The sequence below is a fragment of the Manis javanica genome, chromosome 6 (genome assembly GCF_040802235.1).
Source record: "Manis javanica isolate MJ-LG chromosome 6, MJ_LKY, whole genome shotgun sequence".
Taxonomy (NCBI): Eukaryota; Metazoa; Chordata; class Mammalia; order Pholidota; family Manidae; genus Manis; species Manis javanica.
The window spans coordinates 106,463,363-106,477,991 of NC_133161.1; positions in this window are offsets into that span (position 1 = coordinate 106,463,363).

Consider the following 14,629-nt stretch of genomic DNA (forward strand, 5'->3'; position numbering starts at 1 on the left):
TGAACTTTGTAATGATTTATTTATAAATGCAATAAATATTATAATTATCTACCAGTGTCCTCAGAAAGTCAGAGCCCTGATCTCATACCTTCTGTGCACAGCCCTGTGTTGACCACAAAGAACAGGGTCAATCAGAAAACCCAAGTAATCTGATGTTATAGTGATTAGATTATTCTTGCCACTTGAAATTTATTTTATTTAGTTTAATAGTAACTACAAAAGTTAAAATTAAGCAGACCCCGGAAGCTTAATGAAAATAGGGATATTCTTGAAATCAAAGTTACTGGACTATAATCATACTTTTGTTTCAGCAGTTTTCACAAAAGGAACAGATGATTAATGATTCATCTACTTGATCTGTATAGGGGCAATTCAGGAAATAATGAAAAATATCAAATGAGTTATTTAATAAGTCACTCAGTCACAGTTGTCAGAACCAGCCTTGGATATTTCTTTTAGCTGATTGCAGCCACTATCACTGTTTATGACTTCTGCTCAGTACAAAACATAATGCATTGTTCTGTACTCCCTCGAGCAGGCGTTCAGGAAGCATTACCCAACTCTGCCAGGAGCAAGAGCAGCTGGGGGAGACGAGGTCACGCACACTTCCTATTAAAGATGAACATACTAGGTATTTGTCTTTACTCTCCTTCTTCAAATCCTTTAAAACAACCCACATAAGATGAAAGGCAGAGGGAAAACACCATTTTTATGAGTCAAAGAAAATTCCAAACCCCACGTGACGAGCGGTGAAGCACTCCTGCCAGCTGCAACAGCCTGGACTCGTGGGCCGTGAGCAAGACTGAGGATCTCTCCAACAGTGCCAGTCAGGAGATGCAGCAGCCACATCCCTGAGGTCACAGTTGTAAGGCCCAGCGAGGCTACAGGGACAGCACACGGTCCCCGTGAAGACCCACATCCACACCGTGGAGCATTAGGAGACAGGCAGCTGCATCAGCTGCCCGTTCCTATTGCTTCCCAGCAGAGAGAGCCTGCCAGGGGTCAGATTGTTGTTTCTTAAGATCAGAACAGGAAAACATGAGCAGAAAATATTCAAATGTACAATAAAATTTCCTGAAATAAGGAAATATTTTACTGTGCAGATTAACCCAGCATACACACATTAAGGAAAATCCACAGCAATATACAACCAATGAAACTATTGTCTCTCAAGGATAAGAATTATGAAAGTGTCTAGATAGGAAAAACAAGCTACATTTTGGGGGGGATTTCGTGTTCTCTATAATAACCAGAAGCACAAGAGGTCAACAGCACAATGCTCATCTGAATTGTTACACACTCTAGCCATCCTTCAAGTACAGAGACCAAAAATATTCTCAACCATGTAAGAATGTAGGGACTTCTACATCAATAAGTTTGAAGTAAGATTTTTAAGCACAAAGCACAATGAAAGTACTTATTAAAATCCATCCACAAACCCAAATACAGTATTCACCGGTGTTGAGTTTTCAATTTAGGTAAACAACTATGGAAAGAAATAATTGTGGTGAATAGTGATTACAAGAAAGGATATAAATATTATTGCTATATACCTTTTAATATAATGAATGATGACACCAAATGTTTGCAAGGATGTAAAGAAGCTGAATTATTTGCACATTGTGAGCAGGAGTGGAAAAGCTTCTTACAAGGCTAAACATGCTGACTGTACAAAGCAGCAAGTGCCTTTTCAGGTATTTATTCTAGAGAAATGGAAACTTATGTTCACCAAAAAGCCTGAACATGAATGTGCATAGAAACTGTATTAGTGATAGCCCCCATTTTTCCATTAATAAACAACTACATGGAGTTTACAAATATCTCAAACACAGACATAGAGAAAGGATAAAAATAAAAGGATGATGGGAAAGACAGTGTAGCACAGAGAAGACAAGTAGTGACTGTGGCATTTTGCTACACCGATGGACAGTGACTGCAATGGGGTATGGGGGGGGGGGTCTCGCTAACACGGGTGAATGTAGTAACCACATTGTTTTTCAGGTGAAACCTTAAACCTTCATAAGAGTGTATATCAGTGATACCTTAAAAAAAAGTATATCTTACCTAAAAATATAAGGATGATGATACCATAATATCTTGGTATGGTGACAGATGGTAACTACTTTTATCATGGTTAGCATTTAGTAATGTGCATAATTATTGAGTGACTATGTTGCACATCTGAAACCAATATAATATTGTACAAAGTATATTTCAATTTTTTAAAATTTTAACGTGAAATTGAAATTAAAATAAAAAACAAATATAAGGATGGAATAAGTTACAATGCACAAAAAAGATGTGTTAATATAGGACATACTACTTTAAGGCAAAACATTATTTAAATAAAAAATTCAATGCATAACATAAATAATATACAAATCATAATTTAACAGATATGCAAGAAGAAGTAATAGAACCAAAATCACAGCATGAGATTATAATCCCCGTGAGTGACAGAATAATCATGAAATATAGGTTCTATACATTGAAGTCTAAACATACAACAGGATGTTGCCTCAAAATGAGCACCACAGAATTCTTCAATCCCTCTTCCATGTTTTCTGGGCCAAAGCTAACTTAATTTTACCTCCTTTATTTACATATGTGCAATAATTTTAAAAGAAATGTTAAAGTATGCTTACTAGATGCTATGTATTGTGATAAGTGCTGGGGAGATAATGAGCAAAACACATGTATTACCTGCTGTCAAGGATGAACGGAGCCTATTCTAAGGTAATCAAAACTGAGTCCAGTCAGGCTTCCATAGTTATAAGGAACTTTACAGAGTTTTTTATGCCAATCTGCATCATGAGAGCAGGCAAAGTGACATCTCAAGATTACATCAAATGAATCTGGCAATAAACTTAAATAGGTTACACCTCCCTGCATACTGTACAATTCCCTTCCGGGTAATTCCTACAAAATATCATTAATTAACATCCCATTAGTAAACAGAAGACTGTCAGAAGAGGGGGACACCTGCACATAGGGCATCCATGTACAGTTACAGGGCGTTCACATCTCATGAGATGATCTTACCGTACGGGCTCTTGCTATCTTGTGACTTAGAGGCTAGTGTCATGTGCATTGGAAAATCCAGAGGCGTATCTGAATATTCTCAGATACCTGGGAGATGATTTTGCTTCAGATGTGTCCTCAATCGTCAGCATCAGTATAAAACTTATGAACCACCTAATCAGAGAATCACAAAGCATTAACAGCTTCAACAGATGGAGAGAAACTTAAACAAGTCATCACATCCTTCAGCTTATGGCACTTTCTGATTTCATTGTATGAAACAAGAATTATCTGAAAAATACTGGGAAAATGGTCCATACCAATTCCAGCATTGCACACATACACCCACATGTACAATGGTTATTAAGATGCTCCATCTAAGACTGTTTTTAACATATAATGTTACCTGATTAGTTTGACATAACATTGTCTAAGACATTAAAAAGCTTTTGCAAACTTCTTTATAATAATTATATATCCCATGATATAAATTTACTTTTTTGAATTAATAACCTTATGTCTATTAAAATTGTTGCAAATATCTTTTTTAGTTTATAACTTACCTCTTATTTTCTTTATGAATTCTTGAACTATGAAAAAAATGCAAACTGTCATTTCTTTCATTTTTTTAAATATTAAGAATATCCTTCTCTATTCAAAAGCCAAATAAATATTCACTTTTCTCAAAAGTAATAAAGAGAAGTATATTAATGGCCTAAAATTTATTTATGTTTTCTCAGTAATTTACCTTTGGTAATTATATTCTAAGTGGGGAATTGTAAAAATCTGAATTATTTTGGTGTTTTCATTTTTGTTTTTTTATTGAGGTATCATTGATACACAATCTTACACTGGTTTCAAGTATACAGCACAGTGGTTCAACAGTTACTCATATTATTAAATCCTCACCCCCACTAGTGCTATCAGTCAACATAGGAAAATATTACAGAATCATTGGTTATATTCTTCATGCTGTACAACTATCCCCATGACCAACTTGTATTATGATTGAGAATTTTTGTGCCCCTTTATCCCCCTCATCCTCCCCACCCACCCACCCAACCCCTCCACCACAGTTAACCACCAGTCACTTCTCAGTGTCTCTGAGTTTACTATTTTGTTCATTTTGTTTTGTTTTGTTTTTAGATTCCACAAATAATTGAAATCATGGGGTGTTTGTCTTTCTCCGCCTGGCTTATTTCACTTAACATAATACCCTCTAGATCCATCCATATTGTTGCAAATGGTAATATTTCTTTTTTATGGCTGAATAAGATCTCATTGTGTATATGTACCACTTCTTCTTTATCTTTTCATCTGTTGATGGACACTTAGGTTGCTCCCATAATTTGGTTATTGTAAATGACATATTGGCAATAGACATAAGGTTGTAAATATCTTTTAGAATCAGGGATTTTGTTTTCCTAGGGTAAATTCTAGAAGTGGCATTACAGGATCATACACTGTTTCTACTTTTAGATTTCTGGGGACCATCAAACTGTTTTCCACAGTGGCTATGGCAACTGACATTCCCACCAACAGTGTAGGAGGGTTCCCTTTTTTCCACATCCTCACCAACAGTTGTTATTTCTGGTCTTTTGGATAGTGGCCATTCTGACTGGTGTGAGATGATATTTCATTGTGGTTTTGATTTGCATTTCCCTGATGATTAGTGATATGGAGCACTTTTTGTGTGCCTGTTGGCCATCTGTATTTCTTTTTTTGGAGAAGTGTCTGTTGAAATACTCTGCCCATTTTCTAATTGGGTTATTTGTTTTTTTTTGGTGTTGAGGCATATGAGTTCTTTACATATTTTGGGTGTTAACACCTTACCAGATAAATCACTTACCAATATATAATCCCATACTGTAGGTAGTCTTTTTTTTTCTGTTGATGGTGTCTTTTGTTGTATAGAAGCTTTTAATTTGATGTAGTCCTGTTTGTAGGGAGACATGTCTAGGAAAAAACTGTTCATGCTTATATTCAAGAGATTTTTGATCTATGTTTTCTTCTAAGAGTTTTATGCTTTCATGTCTTACATTCATGTCTTTGAACCATTTTGAATTTACTTTTGTGTATGGAGTTAGACAGTCATCCAGTTTCTTTCTCTTTCATGTAGCTGTCCAGTTTTCCCAACAATAGTTATTGAAGAGGCTATCTTTTCCCCATTGTATATGCATGGCTCCTTTATTATATATTAAGTGACCATATGTGTGGGTTTATATCTGGCTTTTCTTTTCTTTTCCATAGTGGGTTTGTTCTTTTGCAAGTACCATACTGTTTGATTGCTGTAGCTTTATAGTACAGCTTGAAGTCAGAAGCATAACCCCCCCCCCAGTTTTGTTCTTCTTTCTCAGGATTGCTTTGGCTATTTGGGGTCTTCTGTGGTTCTATATGAACTTTAGGATTATTTGCTCAAGTTCATTGAAAAATGCCATTGATATTTTGATAGGGATTCATTGAATCTGTAGATTGCTTTGGGAAGGATGGCCATTTTGGCAATATTAATTCTTCCTATCCATGAGCATGGGATAAATTTGTGTCTTCTATAATTTCTCTCATGAGTGTCTTGTAGCTTTCAGAGTTCAGGTCTTTTACCTCCTTGGTTAGGTTTATTCCCTGGTATTTTATTCTTTTTGATTCAACTGTAAATGGAATTTTTTTCCTGAGTTCTTTTTCTGCTAGTTCATTGTTAGTGTATAGGAACACAACAGATTTCCGTGTATTAATTTTGTATCCTGCAACTTTACTGAATCCAGTTATTAGTTCTAATAGTTTTTTGGTGGAGTCTTTAGGGCTTTCTATATATCATATCATGTCATCTGCAAAAAGTGACAATTGAACTTCTTCCTTACCAGTCTGGATGCCTTTTATCTCTTTATCTTGACTGCTGTGGCTGGGCCCTCCAGTACTATGTTGAGTAAAAGTGGTGAGAGTGGGCATCCTTGTCTTGTTCTTGATCTTAGAGGAAAAGCTTTGAACTTTTCACCACTGAGGGTGATGTTAGCTGTGGGTTTGCCATATATGGTCTTGTTATGTTGGGTTATGTGCCCTCTATTCACATTTTTTTGAGAGTTTTTATCATGAATGGATGTCGAATTTTATCAAGTGCTTCTTCAGCATCTATTGAGATGATCATGTGGTTTTTATCCATTTTGTTAATGTGGTGGATGATGTTGTTTGATTTACAAATATACCACCATTGCATCCCTAGAATAAAGCCCACTGGGGTGTAATGGATGATCCTTTTGATGTACTTTTGAATTTGGTTTGCTAATATTTTATTGAGGATTTTTAAATCTATCTTCTTCTTCATTAGGGATATTGGTCTCTGATTTTTCTTTTTTTGTAGGGTCTTTGGTTTTGGTATTAGAGTGAATTTGGAAGTATTCCCTCCTCTTCTACTTTTTGGAATACTTTAAAATGGAGGGAACTAGCTCTTCTTTAAATGTTTGGTAGAATTCATCTGTGAAGCCTTCTGGTCCTGAACCTTTGTTTGCTGAGTGTTTTTTGATTACCAGTTCAATTTCTTTATTGGTAATTGGTCTATTTAGATTTTCTGTTTCTTCCTGGGTTAATTCCTATTTTGCTAGGAATTTCTCCATTTCTTCTAGGTTGTCCAATTTATTGGCACATAATTTTCAAAAAAAAATCTCTAATAATTCTTGTTTCTGTGGTATCCATTGTGACTATACCTTTTTCATTTCTGATTTCGTTTAGTTGTGGATTCTCTTTTTTCTTGATAAGTCTGACTAAGGGTTTGTCCATTTTATCTTCTCAAATAACCAGCTCTTGGTTTGTCATCAATTTCATCTATTGTTTATTCTTCTCTATTTTATTAATTTCTGCTCTGATCTTTATTATGTCCCCCCTTCTACTAACTTTGGGCTTCATTTGTCCTTCTTTTTCTAGTTTCTTGAACTGTTAGACAGTTTATTTGGGATTTTTCTTGTTTCTTGAGGTGAGCCTGTATTACTATGAACTTTCCTCTTAGAACTGCTTTTGCTGCCTCCCACTTATTTTTGGGCTGTTGTGTTTTTGTTTTCATTTTTGTCTGTGTATTGCTTAATTCCTATTTTGATTTTTTCATTGATCTACTGATTATTTAGAAGCATGTTGTTTACCATCCATGTGATTGTAGGCTTTTTTGCTTTCTTTGTATTATTTATTTCTAGTTTCCTACCATTGTGTTCTGAGAAGCTGCTTGATACAATTATAATCTTTTTTAATTTATTGAGGGTCTTTTTGTGACCTAGTATGTGATCTATTCTGGAGAACATTCCATGTAAATTTGAGAAGAATGTGTATTCTGCTGCTTTTGGGTGAAATGTTCCATAGATATCTGTTAAGTCCATCTGATTTAATGTGCTGTTCAGTGACTTGGTTTCCTTATTTATTTTCTGTCTTGTTGATCTATTGATGTGAGTGGTATGTTAAAGTCTCCTAAAATGAATGTGTTGCAATCTATTTCCCCCTGTAATTGTTAGTATTTGTTTTACATATTTAAGTGCTTCTGTGTTGGGTGCATAGATATGATTATATCCTCTTGTTGCACTGATCCTTTTATCATTATGTAATGTCCTTCTTTGGCTCTTGTTACTTTCTTTGTTTTGAAGGGTATTTTGTCTGATATAAGTGCTACTACTCTCCTGCTTTTTTCTCCCTGTGATTTGCATGAAATATCTTACCCCATCCCTGCACTTTCAGTCTGTGTATGTCTTTTGGTCTGAAATGGGTCTCTCATAGGCAGCATACAGATGGGTCTTGTTTCTTTATCAATCCTGCCACTGTGCTTTTTGATTGGTGTATTCAGTCTATTTACATTTAAGGTAAGTATTGATAGGCATGCATTTATTGACATTGTATTAATTGCTTTCTGATTGTTTTTATAGCTTTTCTGTTCCTTTGTTCCTCTCTTATATTCTTGTTATCTTATGGTTTTCTTTAGTGTTGTGCTTAGATTTCTCTTTTTAAATTTTTTCTGTGTCTATTATAGGCTTTAGGTTTGTGGTTACCATAAAGTTCAGGGATAGCTTCCAGGTTCTATATGTTCTATATTAAGTTGATGATGGATCTGTTTCAAACACAATCTATAAGTACTTCTTTTGTCTTCTTCCTCCTCCACACTGCATGTATTAGATGTTATAATCTTGTTTGATAGTCCTTTTGTTTCAATACATTAAATATTACATGCCAGTTCTTTGTGGTCTGTAAAGTTTCTGCTGAGAAGTCTGTTGAAAGCCTAATGGGATTTCCCTTACATGTAATCTTCTTTTCTGTCTCTGATCACTTATGGTACTCTCTCTTTATCCTTGACTTTTGTCTTTTTAATTATAATATGTCCTGGTGTTATCTTCCAGGCTTCCTTTTGTTAGGGGCTCTCTGAGCTTCCATGACCTGAGCGTTTTCTTAACCAGATTGGGGAAATTTTCAGTAATTATTTCCTCAAAGACACTGTGTAACTGTGTATCCCTTTATCTCTCTCCTTCTCCTGTTACCCTTAATATGCAAATATTGTTTCACTTGGACTGGTCACATGGTACCCATTATTCTTTCACTCCTAGAGATCATTTTTTCTCTCTATTCCTCAGCTTCAATGTGTTCCTGTTCTCTAATTTTCATCTCATTGATTGTCCTCTACTTACAGCAATCTATTATTCATTCCTTACATTGTATGTTTCATTTCAGTTACTGTATTCTTCAGCTCTGGGTGGTTCCTTTTCAGATCTTCTATCTCTTTGTTGAAGTCCTCCATGAGATCTTCAATATTTTTCCACAGATGTGTGAGCATATTTATGACTCTTACTTTGAAATCTTTATCAAGAAGATTGGTGATCTCATTTCATTTAGCCCTCTTTCTGGTGTCTTATCCTGTAGTTTTTATTTTTTGCAACATATTTCTCTCCTCATTTTGTCAGGGTTTCTGTGTTTCTTCCTTTGTATTAGATGGATCAGCTATGCTTCCTGGTCTAGAGAGCAATGGATTTATGAAGAAGGTATCCTGTGGTGCCCATAAACTCAACTCTTTCCTCTCCAGTGCCTGGTTCTCTTTTGCGGTGGAGCCCCTGTTGCTGCTGGTGGGCAATAAATGGGGCTGCCTTTCTGTGTGTCTGCCTGGCAGTGGTCTGTCTCAGTCTGCTATCGACAGTAGTTCACCTCAGCTGGTGATTTGTGATCAGAGCAGTGGCTTCTTCTGGGATTGTTGTGGGCAGAGCATCCTCTGCCTTCCCCACAGCAATGGCAGAGCCTGTTGGGCTAGTGGGGTGGGCAGGATGGTCCCACAGAACTGGGGTGGGTGTGCAGTGGTGAATTGCATAATGGAGAAGCATGTGTGTGAGCTGTCAGAAGGAGCACTCAGAGCTGTCGCCCACAGGCACTGCCCTAGTTGGACTGAGACGTCTGGGAAATTGGGAAAGTCTCCCTCTGCCTGCCAGACTGCAAAGTTTGATGCTGCTGGGCAGAGCAGACCTGGCAGGCGGGTGGGTGTGCATGAGAGCACCTCAGGGTCGAGTCACCAGCAAGCAGGATGGAGTGTTTGGGGCTTCCAAGAGGCCCAAACTGTTGGGCTGAGGGAAGGCTGGGGAGGTGTCTTCCACCTGCCCTTTATCCTGAGGAGAGAGCTCTGTCCAACTCTCACTCCTCTAGCACTACTCTCACTGCTGGCACATCTTTCAAACTGCCACCTCTGCTTTGGGTTTCAGCAAGCCTGTCGGAGCATGTGTGTTCTCCACAAGCAGCTAGAGTCTCAGCCTCCCACAGTGCCCCAGCTGTCCCTGGTGTCCAGCCACTCTAATCACCAGAACCTAATGCATGTGGACTCTTGTTCCCACAGCAGATCAGGGCTAGGTGTGCAGGGTTCCTGGGCACCTATACCCTCCCCATTTTGCTCCACTCCATTCCTCTTCCTTGCATCTGTGGGCTGGGATTGCAGAAGGGCTGGAGTAGTGATTGATCATGGCTCTGCCACTTTACTGTGTGGTCCTCTCTTCTTCTGCAGGTGTAGGTGATCTGTTCTGCAGGCTTCAGGTCATTTTCAGGTTTAGCTGTATTTGCTGTGGTTGGTTCCCTGGTGTGTGTGAGTGAAGAGGGTTCCACCTTGTCTTCCTATCTGCCATCCTTTTCCCTTTCCTTATTTTGAGGTTTTGAATGACAGAAGCATGCTTTTTGATGAAGAAAGCCTCAATGCAACCTGATTCTACTTTTCTAAAATTATTTCCTCCTATTTTTCCTATCTTTATATCTGTAACTATACAGTAAGAGATATTTAGAAAAATGTGCACTTGGTGCCAAGAATATATACTTCTCATTAATGAGAACTGAGGCAAGTTTTTTAACTTCTTATTTTTTTATTTTATGTGGTTTTTAAATTGTGGAATGTGCCATTTTTATCCTTAACAAGTAGCAAACAAAAATAAATAAATAAACCAATAAAAGAGCACTCTTTGACCTTGAAGAGGTGATTGTCTTGTAGGATGACAAGCAGATAAACAAAAGATTTAAAAGGAAGGTGAAAGTTTTCATGACAGCATACAGATGAAAGAAACTAATGCAAGAAGACTGCTCAGGAATGATGAAACATTTTACAATACTGTTTTTTAAAACATTCATTTCTTGGTAACTTTGCAAGTTCTGTATGGAAAAAGCACACCATGGTAAAAACTGGTCCAAGTCAGACTTTCCACTGTAAAATACACTTTGGTTGGTTTTGTTACCTCATTGACATAACTTTGTAAAAGTTGAAAAACTGCCAGTGGAGTAGTTTAGCCATGGAGGCCAAAATGTTGTTTATTTATTTTAATGAAGAATAGTTTTAATAAGTAGAACCTTGCTTCAATAGGACATTTTTCAAAAATTCATTTTTACCATTTCAACAGCAATTTTCTTTTTATCTTTGTGAAATATGCTGTTAAAGCCAAACACTGTGGTGTGCTCATGACTACTTTTAAAAATTTATATGTAAAATTTAATAAAAGCATTTAGATGTTTCATTTTCAAAATTAGTTGGAAATGTTCCCAGTCATTAAGGAGCAGGTGTAATTTGTCACTTTATCTTAATCTCTGAATATACAATTCATATTATTACTCCAGACCTGGTGCTCCACCGAAGCCTCTTGTACTAGTAGGAATACACAATCTAGATCTCTCACTGAATCTATGTCTAATATTTGTACAGTTGACTGTGCATGTTCCCATCTATTTACATGGTCTAATTGTGTCATAACATAATTGGCCGTCATGAGATACTGGAGCTGGACATTCATCAGCCTAATCTTGCCCATGATCCTCACTGTCCCAACATATGGCTGCTCAGTTCCTGCCTAAGCACCTCCAGTTTCAGGAAACTCACCAGGTGGCCAGTTTCCATGGTCTCTACAATCTAAACAGAAGATGTTGATGAGATTGATCTCATCTCTCTATAGGGATACCTCGTATATTCTATATTAATCACTCTCTGAGCTCAAGAAGGCTGTTTAAGTTGCAAATGACAAAATCCATCCCAGTCACATGAGAGTTGTAGAAGGGGGTGAGGGGATTCTTCTTTAGAAGGATGCTGAAATAAATGGTAAAACCCAGGAAACTCCACCACCAAACACAAGACAGACCTTGGGACTTTTTCTCCCCAAGGACCTCAACATCAGGGCTTTCTATCTTCCCTGTGTGACACAATCATCAACAGCAGACAGCACGGCTACACTGTTCCTGTTTAGAGGCTGGCAGTTTACCCAGTGCTTCCTCAGCAACATGTGTGAGTTCCCAGGGAGGACAGGTAAGAAGACTGTCAATGTATTCCTACTAGGCCATCCACTGTGACACCTTTAACCTTGTTTTTACTGGCACTGCCACCTGGAATACTGCATAGATGCCCCTGGTGCTTACAAGGTGCTCACTGGCAATGCCCATGTTGGATTCACAGTTTCTCTGCAGCATCCGAAGCAACATGTGGGTGCTCGGTGCCACTTTTTATCACTGTGACAATGTGGCTGGAACCACTTTCACAAGTTAATAATACATGAGCAATTATCTACTTGCAAAATTGTCCAATACCACATAAAAGAAATGTCATTTTTGAAGACCAGATGTGATGATGTTCGTGGAGTACTTAACCCAGCACACACCTCATGCGGCCCAGTACCGCTTATGAAAACTGCATGTTGAACTTCCTGATGTGTGGATGTAAATGTGTGTATGTTTTGGAGCTTATATGCTTTTATTTCTTTTATGGTTTTGAAAAATAAATAAATTAGGGTGGGGGCAAAGATAGGGACCTCTCTCACCCTGTAGTGACAACTTGCTGAAAACTATACTTGTTTTGTATACAAATATTATCATAGAAACCTGCTGTGTTGTTCACTAAAGAACAATATTTAAGTTTTTATCATCACAAGTGACTACTGTGCTCCCAGGAGAAATTCAGCAATTCCTCATTCAGGAGAGAGAATTGGAAGTTTAGCCAACTGCTGAGGTTTTCCTAGACAAGCACCAGCTGTGTTGCTCTGTGATGCTGTATAATTTACTCAACCTCTCTGAGTTTTACATTTTTTGTCAAGAAGAAATAAATTCCCACTTTAGAGAGTTAAATACTGTGTGACAAACACTTCACTTACATTATGTCTAGGCCTCAGAACAAAAGTTCAGCTGACCCCAAAATGCTGACCAACCTCCAAATTGAACTTAAAACCAAGGTCTCATGGCTCATTATCTCACGTGGGATCTCAGCTACCTATTTTCCTCTACCTGATTAATTCAGGGAGGCCTCGAGGAGCACTCAGAAATGTTCAAAAACAAGCACATGTCCCCTGGATATCAACCGTACATGCCCCTGGCAGCCCTGTTACCTCCCGGGTATTCACTTATTCCCATATCTCCCCTGGTCTCATGCAAACTTTGAATTCACAGTCTGCTCTTCTTAAAGAATGCATTCCTACCAAGGGCATTTCCTCAGGACTTCCAAAGCTGCAGGCTATTTCAACACACCCAACCATATTACACATACTTCAGGCATCTCCTTCTGCTGTGTACACTCCGCACTGCCAGGGAATTATCTCTTAGAGTGGGAGTCAACTATCTCTTTTTCTTTCTTACAGCGACAGTTCTCATGGAGTGTATACCAATTTCATAGTAAAGGATGAGGAACACCCATCACAGGACCCTCATCTTCCTCTCTAGCTTTATCTCCTACAACTGCCTTGTTCCTAGAAGCTTACCTCCTAATAGCACTGAACACCTCACAGGGGTTCCCCACCTTTGTGCTTGCACATTCTATTTTGCTCTCTCCTCTCTCCAAACCTGTTCTAAAAGGAGGGTTGAGCATTCACCCCCTCCATGAAGACTAATAGGATCTGGGAGGAGGCACTAATCTTTACTTCATTTGTACACCACAGTTTGTCTCAACACATTTCTGGTGTTACCTCATTAACTTATTATTTGTTTTACTTTGTTTTCATTTTGAATCTTTTATACTCGTCTTCACCTCAGAGGTTCAGCCAATTTTTAAGTCTTTTTGGAAATCCCTACCACCTAGCAGGGTCGGCCATGACTTACACTCAGTGAACAATTGTTGAATGAAAGAATGAACAAATGATATTCATCAGAAGAGCTTGGTATCAAGGTGCCTGCCACCACAGGGCTCTGCATGCCTGGGCTGACATTGCCCTTTGGAGGAGCCCTGAGCTCCCTGCGCATCATGGGTCTAACAGATGACTCAGAGGCGGGAGTGCCTGCAGAAGACAGAGGCATTACCAAGTCCCACAGGTGACCGCTTATGCACTTCTTTATTAGGGCACTGGAGTAAGCAGTATTTGTGGGATTATGCTTCTGAGAGTCAGTGGGAACCAGTGATGGCAGAAGTTTGAGTGACAGCAGTTTGTGAACAGCTGCAGTTGCAAATGGGTAGGTGCTGAGAGGAGCTGCTGGCTGGAGCTGATGACAGGCGTCCCACTGCCAGTGCGTACCACCAGGAGCTTCCACAAGAAGCATCAGGAGAAACCATCTGGGAGGCCATCAGGGCTCAGAAAGAAAGGGGCCTCTCCTTCCCAAAGCGTGTTATCTCTGGTATCCCTGTGGGGAAGGTAGAGAAGGTTTGTGATACAGTCCCCTCAGAGAGAGAGGAACAACTTCCCACCAGAACACCAGGTAGCAAGAAGCCACAGCAGGACCTCCAGTTCGCAGTTGGAAACTTGAAAGGAAAGTCAATCTTCAAATTTTGGTGTAGGGCAGGAGCAGAAAAAAGGGTTAGAACTAAAAATAGAATAACAAGAACTGACTTTTTGAAATAGAGTGAGAAAGTGTTGAATGAGACCCAATGTAAATAACAAAAAATGAGGAATTTTAAAGGAACATGAGGGTTTAAAGACCCTTTTATTGCTAGAAAGAGCTAAGTTCTTTCTCCAACTTTTCATCCAACAAAAGAAACTAATATGTAGATGTCTCATGCCAAAATTCCAGCAAATCATTTGAAGTGCTGAATTTTTCTTTTCCAAAAGGCTAATATTTTCTGAATTCTTCTAAATAGAGGACTTTTCCTATTTTCTCTCCCTGTTGGGGCCTCTTTGCCTCAGATTTGTCTATTTAAAGTAAGATTCTAATGCACATTCTTAGGGATAGATGT